This window comes from Pygoscelis adeliae, unplaced genomic scaffold, assembly GCF_000699105.1.
Source record: "Pygoscelis adeliae isolate BGI_AS28 unplaced genomic scaffold, ASM69910v1 Scaffold27, whole genome shotgun sequence".
NCBI classification, from domain to species: Eukaryota; Metazoa; Chordata; class Aves; order Sphenisciformes; family Spheniscidae; genus Pygoscelis; species Pygoscelis adeliae.
In genome coordinates this window covers 1,369,698-1,377,560 of record NW_008825410.1, presented here as the reverse complement: position 1 = coordinate 1,377,560, position 7,863 = coordinate 1,369,698, and positions in this window count along the sequence as shown.

Sequence of the window (7,863 nt, the reverse complement as noted above, 5' to 3'; positions counted from 1 at the left end):
CCATTCTTTCTGTAATTTCTTAGATGATAAAAAAGGAGTAACTACAGAAATCTATTATCATTTGTAAGACAGCAGACATTTGTACATGCATTTTTCATCTGGAGGTCTTCTGTCCAAATCTTACCCATACCCCCCACTGAGCACCTTGTTTTACGTCACAAAATAAAAAGCAATTTACAAATGAAAATATTTTCCCCTGTGTCTGTTTAGCAAAATCAGGTCAAGCTCAGAAAGCTTAACCATTCTCATGTACCACCTGCTCAGTAATATAGATTCTGTAGACATGTTCCCACCTTTCTCAGAGTCCCATGGGTATACCTGTCAGGTACATTAGTTTTCCATTTAATTTTTCAACAGCAGTTTCAGGCATATTCTTAACTACAGACTTTTCCCAAGGAAGATCAAGAAGAAAAAAAGTAATCTTTTTGAATCTGCATACTATATAGGAAATAAAAATTCTTTTAAATACACAGACTCAGTACTGACACCAGTTATGGAAAATAAATGGATACGGTTGGCCTGTCTGTTTAAAGAACCCAGTTTTCTTCCAATCCTATGGGTTTTTTTTCTTTCACAAGTTCTTTGGGACTCAAGAGTTGCTTTATCAGGTCAGATCAAAGGTACACCTAACGCAGTGTTTTGTCTCCAACAGTGACCGATAGCAGACATTTAGAAAAAAAAACTAGTATTTTATTAAAATATTCTCATTACCTTTAGCTTCTTATGGTGCAGCAACTACAAGCCTCAACTCTCACTGTCAATTTGCCCTTTGCAGAGCTTCAATGAGTCCACTGATTTATTGCTTAATGTTTCAAATATCTTATTAAAATTACATACGTGAAAATATCATCCTGTAAAAAAAAGTAGAGTACATCGTTACAGGAAGGGTGCTTATCATCTCACAAGCCTATGTAGGAATATACCAAGCCAAGGATTAGCAACCATTTTCAAAGAATGGAAAACCGTGCAGGAGACAGAATGGAGAGCTACCACTCTTTATGCATTAATGGTACTTACTAACAAGGAAAGTTAATACTAAGAAATTATTTTGTGCTGAAGAGAGTCAACAACTTTCATCAAACATATTTTTGGTCCAAAGGCATGACAGACCTTGGTAAGGGAACACTTACATTCTCTCTATTTGCCTGCCCATTGCATCCCCCTACTCCCAACCTTGTAGCCCACTTCACTGCAACTGATGGAAGAAGCACAAAGATACTAAGATTCTGCAAGTTTCATGAAACTGGCAGGCAGGTAGAGGGAAAAACCTAAAATCAGCAACTCCAAGAAGGAAAGGCTGCAGTGGGAGTCAGAGCCTGTCCAGTTTGGCTTACCAGCAGGCCACTCAGCACAAATATGCTGGCCTGTTTGGGGCTAGCCCCAGCATGGACTGCCTTTTGCCCAGCTGATAGTTGCACAGGAAGGAGCTGAGCCTACTGAGAAGGAGCAGGTATAGAGGATGTGAGAGGGTAATCTGGGAGAAGGGAGGACCTGAGGTTTTTAGGATGTATGCCACATCTATCTGTAAGGTCTATTGGTTACACCACTCATGGAATCACCTAGGTTTTTTTACAAAACTACATGCTGTTACAATGAACAATGACCTATTAATCATTATTAAATGCTTTTAACAAAGCACAACCAGCTTTAAAAATGCTTGTAGGGAGAAACAGCACCATACTGCATGCCATTCATTGATTCTACCATTTAAAAATGGGAACACTGTGGTGTATAAGTAATTCTGGGACACAGCAAGATATTGCGCTCAGCCAAGCCTTACAGGAGTAATTGCATCTGCAAAGATTTCATATTTGCCTCTGTGTGACATGAGCATATGCCATGAGTCCTTGTACTCAGATGCTCTAAGATTTTTTCCTAGTCTGCAGCCGATCTTGTTTGTCCTTCCAGTGAATGGGGAGTAGAAAGTTGTGGGAAGGACATCCGAAAGTAATCAGCATGCAGATGATATCCTCTGCATCCTCCCTCCAGAATGAGGGGTTCTAACTACACATGAAACAGAACAGACGTCTGTCCGTAGCTGCTGTAGGAGATGAAAGCTTTTCAGGCCTGTGCAGAAGGGTTTTTTTCTCTGCAGGATAACAAGGGGTGAAAAGTTTTAAAGTCATGGAAAAACCTGGACTGACAGGGCAACGTTGTTTCTGAATCTTACTGATAGCTGCATGGTGCCTCATTTTTCAAAGTAGGATTTAGATGCATTTGAAAGCTACACCCACTGCCTGTGGGAATTTAGCTGCTTCAGAAGCTAGCTTCAGTCATGTGCAGTGACTGAAACAAGCCTTCACTTGCACTGCTGCTTATTTTCGACTGTCAGCATGCATACCAAATGGTAACCATATAATGAAGGATCAGGTTGAAGGTACTTCCTTCATTGAGACAGATTTCTTTCCATTAAATCATCAGTTACGTACTCTTTGTTGTAGCTGGAAACCATCCCTTAATATGAAAAACTACCATTTATTATTACATTCATTGAAACTCAGGACCTGAAGATAACAAAAAGACTGATTATTTTTCCACCTGCTATAAACAGTTCCAGTTGCGGGTTCTTTTGGTGTTTTTTTTTAATTTTTTTTTTTATTCTAACTGTGTAGCAAAGTTTTTCAGTAGTTAATTTCGAGGTAAGGTACCAATGATTTGACATTCTCCCGTAATATTGCCTATATGATTTTGATTACTACAATAATTGTATCAAGTAATAACTAGAGCTTTATATGATACCCTCCACAACCTTCTGGACAAATACATTTTCACACAAACCAAATACAACCCATGATCATGTTTGCTTATTTTCAATTACTCCAGTGATCTCTTCCTCTTACATTTTCCAGTCCTTATTTTATTCATGTACTCCTGAGTCTTTGACCTTATCACTCCCAAGCCTGTTGAGAATGTGAAGGAATGGATCTATACCGATCCGCTACAAGTGATGTTCATTGCATTTTCATTTTTCTTTTCTCTGTCTATGATATAAAGAAAATTCTGGAAGTCCCCAGGTGCTGAGGCTCTGTAGCTGTCCCTTCACAGTGCTATGCCATAAAGATGCAACGGAAGCTTTTTAATACTGTTATTTGACCTCCATTTCAGCAATATGCTGATTAACAGTGGTACAAGCTTGGTATACCGGAACACACTGCCACAGCAGAGACTTACCAGCTTATTTAGAGTCTGTCTACACACATCCAATAATATTTGTGTTCATACAGAGAAAGCTCACCAGCATTACTTTAATTTGCTTTTACTAGAATTTACTGAGACAGATGATCATTTTAAAAGGACCGCCTGCCTTAATTTTACCTTCCCTTCTGTTTTTGATGAGAATCTTGTGTGCCTTAAGCCAAAATTCTAAGGTTGGCAAACAGAGTGGGCCAAAAAAAAAGATGGTTAAAGCAGAAAAAAGTCAAAAATTCTGTGATATGGCTTAAATACTTGTGAGATTTTCCGAGCTTGTGAGATTTACAACTATGGTGAATACTGGCCTGGCTCTGCTAGTACTGAAGTCAATGGGAGTTTCGATTCTATTATCTGAGTGAGAACAGAATCAGAGCCAGTGTGGAGGGCTGTCTATAACAGCCATGCAGACTTATGGCTTTATTAAATGGAATGGAGGTGAAGTCCAAATGGTCTTAAAAAATTAGCTTTAAAATTAGCTTTCAGATGTAAAGTAAGCTAGCATATTAATAATTGTGTTATTTTATTGGATGACTTTCAGTGTCATAGAGCAATAGATTGAGTTGATAATGATCTTAAAAGTAGTCTATGTGTCCTGAGTTTACTTAAACTTGATAAATTGGTTTGGCTCCAGTAATGACCAACTGAGCCTTCTATCAATACGTGGTCTAAACCTTTGTTTTGACATCTTCAATTCCTAAATATGTAACCTTTAAGGAACAAAAAAGAAAAAGAAAAAAAAAAGATGAAAAACAGTATATACTTTAAATAAGTAAACACCACCCAGAAAGCTCACTGACCGCCACTGCAGAAGTCTACCACACTTGAAGATAACTAGACATCTCAGTTTCAGTGAAGAAGCCTTGAGCAGTCCTCTTTTTGCCTTTACTTAAGTATAATCAAGGAAAATTTTCCATTAAATTTGTCTACTTATCCCTTCAACAGCACTCCCCCATGGGCTGCTCAGCTGCTCTCTGCCTATCAGTTGTTCCTTTTTGGGAATCCAAGACCATTGCTCCTGCTGCGAATAACAAATGATGATTTATTTAAAGTGTTTATTTATTACAGCTACTGGGGAACAGGAACTAAAGGAAGCAGCTGCCATAGCTGTTCACATAGAACCTGTTTGTTTCTCATTAAAAGTCAATTTGCTGGACTACTTCTTAAAAGCCACTTTAAATGATTCTGAAAGAACTGCCTCAAAATATCAAAGAAGTATTAGAAGTCAATGGCTATAAGCTGTTTGCATAAAGAACAGTGTTCCTGCTTCCATATCAATTACTGGCACTCTACAGACTCCCTCTAAATGATGATCCATGGACCAGCCAAGTCATGACTCTCTTTATGTACCTGTGCCATGTTCTTAGATCTCTGTATACCCTTAGTCCTACATGGGAACAGTGTCCTTACCACAAGAGCTTAGCATACCTGGTCCTTCAACAGAGGGTGCAGAGGACTGGTGGAAGCTCTTTGCACTCTCTCGTCTCTCCTTGGGATTTTCCTGTAAGAGTATAGCACAAGTTTTGGTTTGGTTTTTTTTTAACTTAGCATTCAGGAAGAAAACAGCAAACATGAAACAATGAATTGCGGTGAGGGGAATACGCCGTACTGTTTCTATATTTTCTCCACTGACACAGTATTAGTCTCCTTGTTATTCAGAGCAAGGTACTAACTATAACCTAAGATGTGAAGTGCAAAATCATAAACAGTTTTATTAAAGCTAGCTCTAATCAAGCTGATAAGTCTACACAGGAGACACGAAGTATAATCTACCCAGGGTTCAGCTTAGTGCTGCATTAAATCGTATAGACCCTCATACCTCTATGTATCCTACAAAAGAAAGACTAAAGCACTGTGCTACAGCCAGGTTGTGTCACTTAACCGGCCCCAGCACTCAAAGGAGTCCCACCAGGAAACTACTTCCCTAAAGCAGCTTTGTTGCTCATCCTTTACTGCTATATAGTTGGGCATGTATCCATTATCTGAACAAATTTGTGAAGCTTTGTGTTGGAACAGACGTAAACAAACCAATAATTATTTGCACCAACCACAAATACTGTGGCTCTCCCATTCATATCAGCCTGAGGAGAACTGGGATCTGAGAGCACGCTAAAACCAGTTATCCACCTTGGGGTATGAGGTTTGGGGACAGCCTAAAAAGATGCAGATCTTTCTCCAAACTCTGGCACTGCTCTGTTTTCTTGTAATATGGTACTGGCCAAACAGTATTAAACTGTTTGGCTGGATAATGGCTCAATGGTTGGCTGATAAGTTTTGAAGGAGTAGGCAGGGAAAATGCTTCCCGGTGTATGTATTAAAAACAGTTACATTTTTCAGAATTTTAGGTCTGCATTCTAATGAATTGTTCAAAATGATGAGAAATAAATCTGCTTTGACATCACCTGGAAACTCATCTCTTTCAAAGCTTGCCCTAACAGCAACTTTTCCAGAGGGTATTTTTTATTACCATCCGTTTCAGTTTAAACTGTGCCATAGGCATTACTGGCTTCAGTGTGAAATAGTTCCTTTAAATAGATATGATCCAAAGGGAAAATGAGTTCTTAGATGTTTCCTTGTTAAAGCTGGCTGATCAAATAACTTCTGGTATGCTAATGGCTCCAAAAGCTGTTATGTTACTTCTGTTAATTTAGGAGTCCCTGCACTAATAAAGATATTTGCACAATAGCAACCATTTGCAATAATTGTATTTTAAGGAAAACATATTTTCCAAGTTCACACTATAGATCCAAATTCACTGAGCGCTCCCTTTTTTGGAAATACGTTGATTCTTTCCCAACTTTCTAAGATTACTTGTGCATGCTTAGATACAGTAGATGACCAATGTAGTCTACCTTCACAACAGAAGCTGTGACAGTATCTGTATGATAAAGATACTTTGCAGGAAGATCAACTTAACAACCCTTTGTCACTTACCCTAAAATCATTTGGTGTTGCTTGAATTAATGCTGATGGTAGAGAGAAAAAGAGATTCCTCTTTTTCCTTCTTCATCTTTCCTCAAAATATGGAGGAAGACTACGGATAAGCATTAGTGAAGAAAATGGCCAAGGACTCCATAGGTTCTAAAGGTCAGGTATACATCTGAGACTGTTACGTGCAAGCTGCCGCTCCTAGAGAACTTCAGGGTTTTTCAGCATTGTGGTTTGTTGAAGAGAGACCTGTAGACATGGGAAAAGAGCCATACCAATGAATTATTATTCTGTATCTCCTTCTCTTTTTTCCAGGGAAGGGCATCCTTACCCACGTGCACCAATCCTGAAATGGCTGGAGCACACCAAGAACTTACCTCTTCCGAAGCCTAGAAGCTGTAGTTTCATATTGTCTCAACAGCTCTTGTGTGTTGCTGAGCTTCTGGCTATGTCTCTCCCTCAGCCATTTGCTTTATAGTAGAAGTGGCAGTTGAAAATCCGTGTCTTTGAGGGGGGGTCCCTTCTTTGGAGTGGAGGCTTGTCTTTCCTGTGCGAAACTTCATGGGTAGGATGGAGGGGAATGATGGTTTAATTTGGTTTGGTGAGGATACATGTGTCCACATTCTTGCATCATCGGAGTATTCCATTAGTAGAAAAGGGCTATCATGTCTTGAAAATGTACATAAAAGTAGGCAAACAACATTTGTCTGATGTCATATATATGCAATTACACCATATTTTGTCTCAAAAGAGTCTAAGTACTATTATAAGCAGGCAACAAACGTTCTCCTGATGCAGCAGAGTCAAAATTCATTTGACAAAATGAAGAAGAACTCTGGCTATAAAGTCAAATGATTGATTTCAAGGGATAAGTTTAAAAAACCCCAACACTATTCACTGGAAGTGGAGGTGTCAGGAAATACTCAGACTTGAGCCTCGGTGCTTTGGGTCTAATGTCAATCATTATTTCAAGTTGTTTGAAGGTCACTGAGCTATTGTAGGTTTATGCTGGCATAAACTTTAGTTAACTTTGCTGCCCAGGTTAATTTTAAATCCTATTTGATTTAAATTGATACCATTCACATGAAAGATACAACCTGAAAGAGTACTTATGTACTCTTTATGCCATATACTTTTATTGCAATGTTTCAATATATCATCATCTGCTGGGCTCCTATTTTGCGGTCAGACATATTTTGTTAGATCACCTTTTTCTAATGCTGATGGTATTTTTTTTTTAGCCAAACTACAGGTTTAATTCCACATCCAGTTTAATTCTGTGCGTTGTCATGCACGTTACCCATTTCATCGGCACTCGATAGCTCGGGAATGTCCCGAGCAGCTGTGGGGGCAGCTTCAGGCAGGCTGTTCAGCCCAGGTAGGGCGGGCTCTCCCTGACACGCGTGGAAGCGTGGCACAGGGCTGCTGTTTTCGGCGGTGCCCGGCGCTGGCCAGTGCCCCTGGGACACAACCTCTCTGGGGTCCGCCCTCGGATGGACACCCATGTCCAATCTTTCCCATGTTTTCTGCACACGTCCCCCCGAGGGCAGCTTACAAACAAGGGCTGGGTACGCCCCCTGCATCTCCCCAAAGACAGGCTGCGGGAGAGCCGACCCCCTCCGCTCAAGGGTGGGCAGGAGGCGGCGCGGTAGGGGGACTAGGCTGCCAGGAGCCCTCCCGCTCGCCCCGCCGCGACTCCCCCGCCAGCGCGGGGGCTCGTTGCGTCTCGCTGGTGCGTCTGAGCCG